A 12,463-nucleotide genomic window follows, 5' to 3' on the forward strand; every position below is an offset into this window, starting at 1 on the left:
CTTTCTGCACTATGCCAGCTGTGATGGCTTCAAAAATGTACCACTTCAAATAATCAGCATGTTAAAAAATAATTTGTTTTTCAAACCCATATATGTCTGTCTAAATATTTTAACAATCCCATTTTTATTTTGAGTCTCCAAGATAAAAAATCTCTTTTTATGGAACAAGCACGGCAAGCAGGCAAACACTGCGGCTACTGTGTAATCCTACAGCTATAAAAACTCCAGAAGACACTGCTCTTGATCCTGCGATGAATCCATGAACGCCTCAGGCTCCCAGTCTCAAAGGATCTGTCTCAGAGGTTACCTTACTGGGATACTGGGAGACCGGTTGCCCACTCTGTGTGGGAGGAAAGCTGGCCCTTAAGAAGCTGACAGAAACATCTAAATGACCCCTGATCAGGTACTGAATCATGAGAGCAGAAAGCCTGTCGGATGTAAAAACATTATTGGATCCTCTACTTTTGTACATGCATATACTACTGCATTGTTAATTGCTATTTAATGGTTCACATATCAAGGCTGAATGTGAAATTTCAGTACCGGTAATCTACCCTATCTATGGATGAGCCAAGCGAATGACAGGAACAGAAAAATGTTTTTTATTTAATACTATACCATAACATAAAAAAAAAAACATAGACAGGAAATCTTCTGTAACATTTTAGGACAGTAGCCATATAGCATTCCACTCATCTCTCTGTATGCACTGTATTCCGTTTCATTAACAACTTAAGCAGGCTATAAAAATAACAAAGTGAAACATATTACAATCTGTGTGTCATTTCCACTGCAGGCTGTGAAGTCCAGGTGGTCATGCAGATTGCCCAGCCACACTTGAATTATAGAATGTGCACCCGAAGGTGGCAGGTGCTTGTATGGTTGGGGTGGTGGTGGTGTGTGTGGGGGGGGGGGGGGGGGGGGGGGGGGGCAGGGGGGTGTCTGTCTGTTAGTTTGCTTACAGACAGTTAGTTAATTTGCAGACCCCGAGAGTAACCCAGACTGCCGGCCTAAACCTAGACAAAGGCCCCAGTGTGCATGAAATTAGTGTCAGGCTGCATTCTGCTTGTGTGTGTGTGTGTGTGTGTGTGTGTGTGTGCGTGTGTGCATAAAATAAGTGTGCAGAGTGTATGTATTGAATAAGTACACAGCCGCTGTGTATATATTAGCAATACGACTTGACCCTCGCCAGCAAGACCACTGTTTCCCCTTGCGCTGGGCGTGAGAAAAAGAGGAGACCTCCTTTCACAGCTGCTCCATTCGTTACATTGAACCAATGAAGGGCTAGTCGGTTTTTTTTTTCTGCTCTCCATCTCCCCCCCCTCTTCCTTGCATTCATCCAGCAGCCTTCTGCCTTTCACAGTGCCTCTATACCCCCCCCTCCCCCTTAATAAATACGCCTCATTATCCAAGGTCCTGTTTGCATAGAAATTTCAGAGGCCTGGTATCCTGGTGAAGCCTGCCGTTTTCCTACGTCTGAAAGTCCATCAATCTCAACAAGTCAGGTTCCAGATGCACAGGCACACTTTCCCTTTTCCTCCCTCTCTCTCTCCCTGCTTGCCTGCAGACCAAAACTAATTCCAGCACACTTTTTTTAAGACGCGAGGAGTCTTCCTTATTTTATTTTTTATCTTTATTTTAATGTCGGTACTTCCATTTCCTCCCCAACCCCCTAATTCCAATTGGTTTTAATTTATGTTAATGTGCTCTGGTATTCCTTACATAAAAGCAGCCCCCCTCCTATTCATTGAATCCATGTAAAGAGATTTATTTCCTATCACGCTGTATAATGCGGAGGGCATAATTTAAATCAACTTATAAGAAGAGCTGTAACAGTTTTCGCATACAAATCTTAAAAGCCTGGCAGAGTTGCTGAGATCCTACCAATCGCCAGAAAATGTTGAAAAGTTTGGAAATACCTTAAAATGTATAGCTGCGAGAGAAGACTTTGAGTACTGGGACAAATGTGTCAGATCACAACTGCCCAAATATATTTTAAAACACAAATTCAAAAAGAGAATGCACCCACCCTTCAGTATAGCGCATTTCACTATACTATGATTCAGATATATTACGATCCTGGCTCCCCTTTTCAACAGTCTTTAAAATGTAACCGCGTGCCTCTGAATAATAATTACCCCATCAGACTATATCAGTAAACATTTTGCTGCCTGGAGCTTAAAGTGAAGAAATTGAAAGTGTACTGGCTGTGTATTAGGGCCGCCACCTCTCCCTGTTTTCCTGGGATCATCCCGGTTTTGAGGAAGGTGTCCCAGGATTTCAATATGTCTTCCCGGGACACTAAAAGATCCTGCTTTTTTATCTTATCCAGTTTGTTATACTTCCACATCCATGTAGATTATACAGTAACACCGCAATGCCAGTACCGTAAGTTGAAGACAATAACATATTACTGCATTAGACGTACAATATGAATTGGTTGTCAGTTCTATAATAGATATGCTATCAGTGCTACCTGTTGGATGCTACCAGTCTGTAGGCTTTGTTACTGTATTTAACAACAAAAATAAGTCAGAGTGTTGTTTTTTTTTTTTTTTTTACTTTTTTTGCTCATGCCATTTTGTTTAGTAATATAGTAGTTATGACTGGGTCAGTATGACATTTGGTATTTTTACCATTTGCCCTGCAATATAAAGTATTTCCCCATTTTTCACTAAATCTGTAAAGCAATAAAGTACATTAGATACATATTACAGTTACATTATTTGACAGCTTATTTTTTCTACGTGTCTCAATATATCACTGCCCTCGTTATATAGCGGATTTAGAGCAAGTAGCTTCACATGTCATTTTAATTTTGCAATTATTATGAATGACTCAGGGTTCTGTTGCTCCAAAATTGAGCAATCATAATTGTTCTCTATATCTGCCTTACTCTAGCCTGGCTCTGAGTTTGCTTTAAGCTTGCCTTAGAATCCTACGTCTTGAACAGACTAATTCCATTTAGGTCATGTTGTAAAATAACCTTTGAACTCTGATGTCCCCACCTACTCTACACACACATACACACACACACAAACATATACATACTGTGTGTGTGTGTGTGTGTGTGTGTGTGTGTGTGTGTGTGTATATATATATATATATATATATGTATATACTTTAAGTGTTAAACATAACACTTCATAAGAGAGAAGGCGTTCTTTCGGTTGTTGCAACAAACAGAAGACGGCTACGCGGGGAGGATCGGTAAAGGGTAGCAGGCATAGTGGGCCTCTCGAACCTTCTTACACCCACCAACCCAACCACCCGTGAAAAACAAAAATTAAATTGAAAACAGAACCCAAAGATACAGTTGCAGTATCCGAGACTTTGCCCTGTATATTAAGGGATTACTCATCCTGCCCTAGGCTTATCCATAAGCAAGGCAAATGGTGTGGAACGGCTTTATGTATACCGGTATTTAGAAAAAGCTCCCTCCCAGGATCGCCCGGACGAGCACAGCACACAGTGCCTTATGCCTTCAGACTATTGTTTATTTTTGTTTGTTTTTTTTGCCCCAGATTTCCAGCTGGATGAACAACCCAACAAACAAACAACGAAACAGCTGAGATGTGGAAATGAATGAATCACGCAATAATAACCCCACTCGTGCTGAACAAACTGTGAATAGAGCAGACCATTACCAGCAACACTACGATTGGCACAGATACAGAAACAAGCTGGTTGATTAATATGGTACCATTGTACTATTGGTTCAAGCCATTATGTTATCATTGGTATGTCAAAATATGAACATTTTAAAATACCATTTTAACTTGTAGCCGGCAACCATTGCCACCAGGTACAAAACATTGCCATCGGCGTAACCACTGTAGAGCCCCGCCATTGCTATCAAAGATCCTTTGGTAAGAGTACACTGCAAATTCTCTTTCCAACCAGCTCAACATGGAATCAGCTCACCATCAAGAACACTCTCTCTGTCAGTTCCTTTCAATTCCCCATTATCTCCAATGATAGCTGACATCCTCATTCTGTATTGATCCAACTGTGTGTGAACCTGATATCGACTGCTTATTTCCAACCACCAGCTAGTTTTATCTAAAACACAACTCAACTTGTGTAAGGTTTAAAAGGTTGCTATAGAGTATGGCGAACCGCCACAGGGTTGAATCTTCACTTTCTGATCTGTTTTTTTTTTTATTATTATCATTATTATTTTTAAAATCCATGTCTCTCCCCCCCCTCTCCTCCCCAAGGTAGATTTATATAAACAGCGTGCCACAGTATGTCAAAAAAAAACCTTTTATTTCTAGGAAAAGAAAATCTGAATGATTTTATTGCAGTTTTTATAAAAAAAAAAAAAAAACTTTTTCTACAGACTTCCTAGACTGCACTTGTTGGCTGCTTTGTTTTCTCAGTGGCTAAGAGAAGCCTCAACCTGCTGATTGCTAAACCAATAGCTCGTATGCAGTCCATGGAACTCTGGAAAGGGTTTACTGTAGTTACTGTGTGCCTGAATCAAACAAGGTTGTTTTCATTTAACTTTCTGCATAACATTTTTACTTTATTGTAAAAATAAATCCCCATACTCATATGTGCAGCAGTAGGAGGTTTTATACATTGCATTAAGCAATGTTACAGATCATGACTCAAAACAGAAGTGCATTGTAATAAACACCAACAATGCTGATAGTTTTAAAGGAGTGCTAACTTTTGTTTTTAACCCATTTAAACCCACCTTGGTTTTATTATCACTGGTACCTCATTTACTTCTGTTGAAGATCATTTGATTGTTTGCTTGTATTTTAATTTGGAATATGCAGATATATAGACCAAAAAGTCCTTGCTGCTTCCTGGCACATCACTTTATGTGCTGTAATCAAACTCCAATGGTCTGCAATCAGACAAACCTACAGCAAAGGCACCAGGAAGTAGCATCAGTTTATCTATAGCGCTGCATTTGGAATATCTAAATAGCCTGAAACCAATTTGTTTAAATAATCAAATCCCTGTGTACAGTAATCATAAGATACCAGGAAGCAATAGTAACATTTATACTGCTGGAGTACAAAAAAAAAAAGATATTGATTATAATGCAGGTGGAGGTCACTACTGCAATATAAAACATATCCCAAAAATCCCATAATTAAATTACTACCAGTATAGCAAAAAAAAAAAAACAAAAAAAAAAAAATCAGTAATGACAAATTTTAAAAAATGTGGATACAGAAGGTTTACATATTTTAGCGTGGCGGTACTTAGATCCAACCATTTAGATTATGTATGAGGTTGAGGTAGAGATGCCGTGTTCCATATGGGTGGCTATGCACTGAGCAAAGGCCACCCGAAAATGGAAGAAAAGCCCTTGAACTTTCAACTGGGTTTCCTAGGCTTTCAAGATGAGTAAGCTGGAAGCTGCTGACAGGAGCATTGCCGGTCTTCCATTTGCAATGGCAGGGGAGGAGGGATCGGAGGGGAGAGGAGAGAGAATTAGAGGGAGCGAGTGTCTAAGCCACCCTCAGACTTTCCACATGAGCACCCCTCATAAGGAGAGACAGACAGGGTCTCCTAAGCATCTTAAAGGGATAAGGAGGCCACCCGACAATGGAATTAAAATATAGATTACACAAGTCGCTAGCTCCTTTCCCTGATCTCCTCAAACCGAGGATCCTGACAAATTGGATCAGGCGATTTAAAAAAAGTTTTTTTAGTTTGTTGTCAGGTTCAAGGCAAAAGGGTTGGGGGTGGGGGAGGGGATCTGAGTTCTAATGAAGAATGGGACAGACCTTATTACCTGTACTTTTGTCACATTTATTATTATTATTATTATTATTATTATTATTATTATTATTATTATTATTAGCAGTAGTAGTAGTAGCAGTCATACGTAGTAGTAATAGTAGTATTTATTTATTTATATATTTATGGCTAAGTTTAGGAATTATATTAAAAAAAACTCTTACCTATCGTGGCTACCACTCTGAACCGCTAATTATGTGTAACAGAAGCCATCCCCACATCCCCAGAGATTCCTCAAGCTTGGGCCGGCTTGCTTGTGGCGCTTCAGGGCCCATCTATCCAAGTCCTAGGGTGCAGGGTGGTTCTCACCCAACCTCTGGTGGAACTCACTGCAAAGAGAAAGTCAGAAATCAGAATGCATTCACGTCTACCCTGGTAGTAAAGTTTCAATACCACCATGGTCATGGCTAGTTCCTATAAGATGAAAGGAGCTTTGTGCTTGATATGTGTTGTGAAGATTCAGGGTGTTAAGAGTATGGTAGTTGCAAGCTGCCAGGAAATCACAATAATAAAAATGGATGACGAGTGTTAACAAATCATCACAATTACTAATGACTTCTACTATTACAAATAACTATGGCTCTTAGTTAACCCAGACCCTGAATACTTCAAAACTTCAAATGATTAAAAGTCAAACATTACCTGAAAATGTCCTCGAGTCAACTACATAACCATGAGGGATATGAAAAATACCTTACCAGAACCACTATGACCAGCAAACCGCAATTACCAGCGATTTTTCTTTTTGTTAAACGCATACTTTTGAGAGGGAAGCACACTGTCAGCTCCTGATATGGTACCATGTTAATGTAATGGATTAACAGCACCTTATATTGGTTCATGCCTTTGCTATTCCATAGAAATATCAAATGTTACTACTGTAGTTATCGTTATATCAATGGCAGACTTACCATTGTACTGCTCTTGAGCTACCATTGCAATCAAGCAATGCATTACCAGTGCAGTGCCACTACTAACAACTGAGAAACTACCCCCATCTTGTGTCCCTAATTGTTTTAAAAGGGCTCAGAAGAAGACATTGATGTGGTTCTCCTCGTTTATTGGTTACTAGTCCTCACAAGAATGCCACTGATTTGAAACCCGGGTTATATCCTCTGTCCAAACATAGCTTACACACACAGACAAATAAAGTACATTTGCCCATCACAGAAAAGTTCTAAATGGAGCCACTTATTCACTACTTTCTGAGTGATATTTTCAAGAATCCTTGTTGTGCTGTACAGTGAGTTATAAACATAATTTTCCTTCCAACAGCATTACAACAGCATCAGGACCACGACTGTAAAAAATAAATAAAACGCAGTGATTTTGTATTTAGGATATCCAAGTTTTAATGGCTTTATTCTTTTTTTATTTTTGGTGTATAATGACGCACGTAACAACTTTGCATTTTGGTTTTACCTTAAAACTAATATTAACCATTCTAATAAAGCACTATTAAAATTGTTTTATTTTATTTTCTTTAAAATAATGTGTTTAAAATCGACTTCCTCATTCAACTTACACCTCCTTTCTATGTAACAGTTGGTTCATTACATTTTTATTGTTTTGCTATTTTTAAATGTTTTGTATTGTTTTGCTATTTTATAACTGACTTCTACTCTAGGTCTGTATGTATTTTAACTTCCATGAGTTTCTGCTCCTTCATGAAATGTATTTGTGGTGTATTCTTCTAATAAAGAGTGAGCTTTTTAGGCACCTAACAGATACAAAATATTAAATTTTATAAACTGGTTGTAATCTGGAATACAATTGTGGCACAATTACTTCCTCTGCAATAATAATATCTATGTTTCAAAGAACCAATTATATTGTTAGCTAAATTGGTTAACATTATGATACTGGCAAGTAGCCTATATTAAATTATAATCTTGCAATATGTAAAACTCACTGCCTAAGCTGTTATGTTTTATTTTAAACATTTTAACACTGTATTCCTTATAAACAGTAGTATAAAATTTCATTTTCAAACAGGTCGTTTTATTGGTTATAAATAAAATGTATTAAATGTGCAACAAGAGAGATATTGTATTGCTAAAAAAAAAAAAAAAAAAAAAAATGGTAAGGCCTACACAAACCTGTTATAAAACCAAGGTTTTCTATCTGATGTGAATTGGATGGAGACGGTTGCTAAGCTACCAACTGCCAAGCTCAGAATAACCAGCTTTACTTTTAAATTTTCAAACTATACTACTACTACAACTACTACTACTACTACTACTACTACTACTACTACTACTACTAATAATAATAATAATAATAATAATAATAATAATAATAATAATAATAATACTAGTAAAAGTAATATTACCTGACAATTCTTCTTCTTAAAAACGAACACATTTATTATTTTAATTAGCAGTAGTCTACCAGTCAATATACTGTAATTTACACACAAAGTTAAAACATATTGGTAAGTATTGTGAAGAGAATGGCGGTAACTGGTCGCTGTCCATTTACCAGTACTGTAAATACGCTCGCGCTCGCCCCGTGGCGGAGGCGCGCAGGAAACCGTTATACCGCGTGCGCGTGGAGGTTGACGGGTAAGCGCAGCAGAATTCACCTTGGCATTAATTACAACAACAACCCCAAAAAATAAATAAATCTTTTATTCTAATGAGAAAATCTATAATACCAAAATAGAGGTTTGTATGAAGTCCCCATTCAAGCTACACATTACCTGAAATAATGGTCGATCGTCACGCTTTGAAAACGTAATTGTGAATGAAGTAGAATGGCAATCACGTGGTCTATATTATAAAATAAGCAGGTCATCTAAAAAGTAAAATATAAAATATGGTTGGATGTCTAAATATCTTTGGCTATATTTTTTTAATTCAGCCCTACAGGCCCACGCATATAGTTTGTGTTGCAAACTGACGTCAAAACCCGCTGCACAGTAACACGACTTCCATTCCAGAAGTCATAGAAGGCTCTGCAGTCTGTTTTAGGGTTAGAGTTAGTGTTAAAACTATCCAAATACGCATAAAACCAAACTAGACAAACGCCTGGACAAGAGTCCTTTACAGTCCATATTTGCCTAATGCCTCTCGTGATTACTGGCACATAGGTTACAGTTATTATTAGTAGTAGTAGTAGTAGTAGTAGTAGTATTAGTTTTAGTATTAGTAATATTTGCATTCAGATAAACCTATAATATAACACCACAATGAATACATTCCTATCCAAAGTATTTATCAGGATAATTCAAAAGCATTGCAGGAAGTATAGGCTACCTGAAGCTACTTGGAATATGAATTATACACACATGTATCAAATAAGGTTTTGTTTTGTTTATAGGATACTGCATATTTACTCCCAACCCTATTATTATTATTATTATTATTATTATTATTATTATTATTATTATTATTATTATTATTATTATTAAAGTTTAACCTAGATCATATTTTTTAAACATGCATTCAAAGTGCTTACTAATAATGATAAATATGCATATTTGGTTTCTGCACCTGTACACACCGATAATAAAAGGAGACTGTTGTCTAACAGAATGCACAACTACATTCTGCAGCTTGCTAAGCACGTGACTCACGAGAAAGGCCAATCGCTCGAATCGTCGTTTTATCTCCATTGCGAAGCATCCATTGAATAATTGCAACCCAATTGTTTACCGTGTTTACACACAGAGACACACACACAAATGAAAAAATACCCACAACGGCGTCAGCACCCACCTCAAACAGAATACCTGATTAGTATTAAGGCCGTATTTCTCGGATTCCCTCGCCTTTTCAGATCTATTTTTGATCGATCCCCTCAATTTTGGGTTCAAATGCTGTATTACCCTGGTTTTATATAGATATTTACAGTAGATGGATACATCTCTCTCAGAAGCAGCCCTCGCCCATGCACTCCTTTCAGTTGGACTTATTCCATTAAAATCACACTCCCAGTGGCATTCACATCTCGGCATTTTATGGTCTTGAAACGAACGCACAATGTCCCTCAGCCGTAGCAGTCTCTGCCCCCCTCCACCCTCCCCATTCTCCGCGCTCCAGAGGCAGGTGCCGAAGTCCTCGGAATTAGTTTCTACTTTCGGTTCTCTAGCTTTATGATATCAGATACACTCATACAGCTAGATAACCAAAGAGAAAAACTAACCCAGCTCTCTTAAAGGGACCGCGCGTCTCCAGCAGCTGCTGTTGTCTACACAGGAAAGCAGAGAGGCCGGTAGAGAATCTGCTCAACTCCACGCACGGTACAGTATTGTCTCTATCTGATACGATTACACGGGGTCCGTTTATTTATCTATTCAGTCACTTATTTATGTATTATTATTTTTTATTTCAAAAGACAGTTCAGCATTTGTCCTAGATGAGACCCCCCAAAATATAGCGTTTTAAGAATGCACAATAATTTGCAAAAGCCTACTATAAAATATGCATTATTAAAATCATGTATTTGGCTTTTTTTCCCCCACCAGATTTTTTTATTGCTGTGCTGTTCATCGGATATTTATTTTAAAGGCTCTTTAAGCATTCGCAACTCCCAAGATACTTTTTTTTTTTTTTTGTAAATCTATACTTTATAACTTTACAGCCAGAATGTGGGTCTAAAGCAAAAAACAACAACACACGGGTTTCATAGGACTTTGTTTCATTCTAAAACATTTGGTTTAACTATGTGCCCGGATCCTGCATCTGAAACCACTTTTTTTAAAACGCCAAGTTATATTTTGTGACCCCGAGTCCACTTTTCTACATACAGACTCAGCTGATGTTTTGAAAAGCATTCAGGATCGGGGTACCGCGTAAGAACGAAGGGCAGAGAGTCGCTCCTCGGTAACACTTTAGGTCCATAAATTGCAAAGCAATTCACCCGGCTACAATTCACATACAACAGGCCCGATCGTGACTTCTCGTTCACAATGTATTCAAGTTGTGTTCTAAAGTAGTACTTGATGCTTAAGCAATATAAACCAGCAGCAGTCGAAAAAATATACGAAATATTTGAAGCCACTTGAACAAAACTAGGTCCCAACAGGACACCAAACTACAATTGTTCAACACAAACTTTAAACCAATGCATCAACGCGAATCTCCAAGCTCACCAAAATCACAGGCCTGTGAATCCACGAAGTATGCAGCAACATTCCACTTCGGTTCTACCGTTACAAAATCCACCATTCTAATAAAGCACGTACACATTGATTTTCATTAAAATAATGCGTTTAAAAGCTACTTCCATCTGCAGCTAGAGCTCATTTTTATTTAACAGTTGGTTCATTGCATTTATATATATATATATATATATATATATATATATATATATATATATATATATATATATATATATATATATATACACACACACACACATACACACACACATACATACACATACATACACTATTTTAACTGAATTACAAGCGCATTTAAAAATGTTTGTTAGTTACACTATATGTAGTTTGCGGTGTCTTTGCAATCTACGAAGCAATGAGTTAAAGGACATTACATAAACTGTTTAAAAAGTCAAGCAGCCCGTGAAGTTATACTTACTTGCTCTGCTTGTCAGAGTTGCCTTGTTAAAACGACCGGTTGTCTGGGTGGGTTTTGAAGGTGGGGGTTTTCTCACGAACCCTCGGGTGAATGACGTCCTTTTTGAAAAAAAAAAAAAAACAAGAAAAGAAAAAAAAACTGTTGGGATGGCAACAAACAAAAACAAAAACAGGAATCCTTATTTTAAAAAAAAAATAATATAACATGTCCACCACGTCATGCCATAGGTCTTGTCCAAATAAATAAATACATAAATACAATTAAAACTGTAGCATCCAGCTCCACCGTGAACCCGCTCGCCCAGTATCAGTTGTAGAAGTAGTCTCTATGACTGAGACTGTAGCTACGGTGCTGATCGGTCCCCCCGCCACACACACAGAGTCTCTCTCTCTCTCTCTCTCTCTCTCTCTCTCTCTCTCTCTCTCTCTCTCTCTCTCTCTCTCTCTCTCTCTCTCTCTCTCTCTCTCTCTCTCTCTCTCTCTCTCTCTCTCTCTCTCTCTCTCTCTCTCTCTCTCTCTCTCTCTCTCTCTCTCTCTCTCTCTCATAATAGAAGGGACGGTGGTGGGACAATGCTGAACGCCGCGCTGTCTAGGGCCAGGCTGGGGACGCGCTGCTGGGAGGGACACTGAGGGAAACACTCGGCTGGCGGCCCTGAATAGGGCACGGAGGTCACTCCACCAATGCAATTGTGATGTCACCATCATTATCCATGCTTATTGATACACACAAGCAACCTCGAGACAAGAAAAGCTGTAACCACTAGCCTCATATCTCAGGGGTGGAGAGCGGACCAAGGACAGACGAACACACATACATTTGCTTAATTAAAGAAATGCACACAGCTACGTAGCTGGACATCTAGGTGGACTGTGCATCTGTGTGTGCATCTGTATGCAGGCAGAGGCCTGTCTGTGGAAACAGAACACGCAGCAGATATCCGATCGATCTATCGATCTATCAGCCTAGGCACTGACAGAACTTTAAGATTCTGTTTCTGAGTTCTCCCAGACGGTACAGTTTAGTGACACCTTTATACAGTACGAGCCGCTCTGCATGGGTAGAAATGTTGGGGTCTTCCCAGATGGAAATCAATATTCTATAAAAATGCACAAGTTACCAGAATCTCCATATTTGAAATTGTAATACTGTAGGCTGTT

At 38.4% G+C, this 12,463-nt stretch overlaps 1 long non-coding RNA gene across 5 annotated transcripts in view; it reads right to left on the reverse strand.

Moving 5' to 3' along the window:
* The window catches only part of LOC117428833 (uncharacterized), a 62,288-nt gene that overhangs the window by 18,708 nt on the left and 31,117 nt on the right, over positions 1-12,463 (reverse strand). For all 5 annotated transcript variants that reach the window (XR_009319855.1, XR_009319852.1, XR_009319854.1 and 2 more), the window contains 2 exons: positions 11,307-11,404; positions 5,928-6,092 (listed from right to left, as the gene is read on the reverse strand). This is a non-coding gene — a long non-coding RNA (uncharacterized LOC117428833). The remainder of the gene's footprint in view (positions 1-5,927; positions 6,093-11,306; positions 11,405-12,463) is intronic.

This window comes from Acipenser ruthenus, chromosome 47 (genome assembly GCF_902713425.1).
Source record: "Acipenser ruthenus chromosome 47, fAciRut3.2 maternal haplotype, whole genome shotgun sequence".
In the NCBI taxonomy this organism is placed as follows: domain Eukaryota; kingdom Metazoa; phylum Chordata; class Actinopteri; order Acipenseriformes; family Acipenseridae; genus Acipenser; species Acipenser ruthenus.